The following is a 1,820-nucleotide window of genomic DNA, read 5'->3' as shown; positions in this document are numbered from 1 at the left end:
GCTCTATGGAGTTGCTTTGACCATGGTAGTCACAGGCGATACTGGCTAGCCGGCTCCTGGTACTTCCTAGCTCTTGCCCTTGGGGTCCGCTTGGTGTACGTCTCTTGTCCCATGAGAAGCAAACGAATGAAACGCACTTTGGGTTTGAAACCTTGTCGGAAGACTAGAAAGGAGGCAAAGTCTATCATGTGTTTCAAAGTGTGGCAAAGAAGTATGACATGATGAATATGTCATAATTGACATATTGGGATCCATCGTACTTGAAAGGATTTGTTGCTCTAGGACCCAGCTGCTGGACATTGCTGGAGGAACAGGTTATTCTGCTTTTGGGTTCCTTAATTACATTCAAGTTCAGCATCAGGGGAGGCAGAAGAGGCAGTTAAGAGCCCAGCAGAATTTATCCTGGGAAGAAATTACCAAAAAGTACCAGAATGAAGGGAACTCCCTGGGTGGTTTCCACGTTGTGATCTGTGACATCAATAAGAGACGCTCAAAGTTGGGAAGCAGAAAGTTCGGGCTCAAGGATACAAAGCTGGACTTGCTTGGATTCTGAGAGATGCAGAAGAACTACCTTTCGACGATGACAAGTTTGATGTTTACACTATTACCTTTGGGATCCGGAATGTGACACACAGTGATCGTTCACTCCAGGAAGCCCAGGAGAATGGTTTCTCTGTCTGGAGTTTAGCCAAGTGACCAATCCTCTCATATCCAGGCTTTATGATCTGTATAGCTTCAAGGTCATTCCTGTCCTTGGAGAAGTTATCACAGGAGACTGGTAGTCCTACCAATACCTAGTAGAAAGTATCAGAAAATTCACATCTCAGGAGGAATTCAAGGAGATGATAGAAGATGCAGGTTTTCAGAAGGTGACATATGAAAGCTTAACATCAGGCATAGTGGCCATTCATTCTGGTTTCAAACTGTAATTCCTTTCTAGTCCTGGAGTATGAACCAGTCACATCCTGTTGAAAGCCTGGCACTGAAGAATAATCCGGCTCAGGAGACCAACGAACAACACATCTCCTCTTAGGAATGTATACCTTGAACTTAGGTGCTGAGTGACCGGTCTCCAAGTGGAAGAAATCATTTCCTGTCACTTTATTGTAACTTTCATCAGGAATGGTTTTAGACATTCTTCCAAGGAAGTCTGGTCTGAGTTTTGCTCAATTCCTCTAACTTGGCTCTGTGCAGCAGCTTGTGGTTAAGGTAATTAATACCAGTAGGCACTAAAGCTCAATAGAACATTCGAAACCAATGATTTTAACTAGAAACTTCATCATTAGGACTGAATCTGGGGCAAAAAGTGAAGGCCCAAGTCAGAGGGCTAGAGATAATGGAAACTATGCTACACCAGGAAATGAGTTGACAATTAAAAAACCAAAAAAATGTTCATGAGTGGCCATCTAAAGTGCAACTGTTGGTCTCTCGATACAGAAGAAAGAAGAGTGCTGAAAATGAAAGATGCTTATAATCAACTAATCAAATGGACCATGAGCACCAGTCATCACAACTCTGATAAGAGAATTACATGGTACCAGGCTATAAACTGCTCTGAAAGGAATCACAATTGAAGGTCCTGGATAGAAAGTAAGAAAATGTGGAACAAAGCTCAAAATTATTACAAAAAAAGATGAAGCTTACTGGTTCTCAACCACCCTTCAGATTTTAAATGAAACTAAGTCTTGTAGTCCAATTTCAGCCAAGCAGTATCTAGGTATGCAGGGGAGACAACAATACTACTAAGGTATGCTCACCAAGGAATGGTCAATCATTCTAGATCAAAAGGGTGGCATTTACCTAAGGACAAAGTTGAGAAG

General features: G+C 42.1%; 1 pseudogene; it reads left to right on the top strand.

Moving 5' to 3' along the window:
• Positions 1–70: 70 nt before the first annotated feature.
• On the top strand, positions 71–929 carry LOC102823839 (annotated as a pseudogene).
• The last annotated feature ends 891 nt before the right edge of the window (positions 930–1,820 follow it).

This window comes from Chrysochloris asiatica, unplaced genomic scaffold, assembly GCF_000296735.1.
Source record: "Chrysochloris asiatica unplaced genomic scaffold, ChrAsi1.0 scaffold08599, whole genome shotgun sequence".
In the NCBI taxonomy this organism is placed as follows: domain Eukaryota; kingdom Metazoa; phylum Chordata; class Mammalia; order Afrosoricida; family Chrysochloridae; genus Chrysochloris; species Chrysochloris asiatica.
The sequence above is the reverse complement of the archived record's forward strand: the minus strand, read 5'-3'. Positions and strand labels throughout refer to the sequence as shown.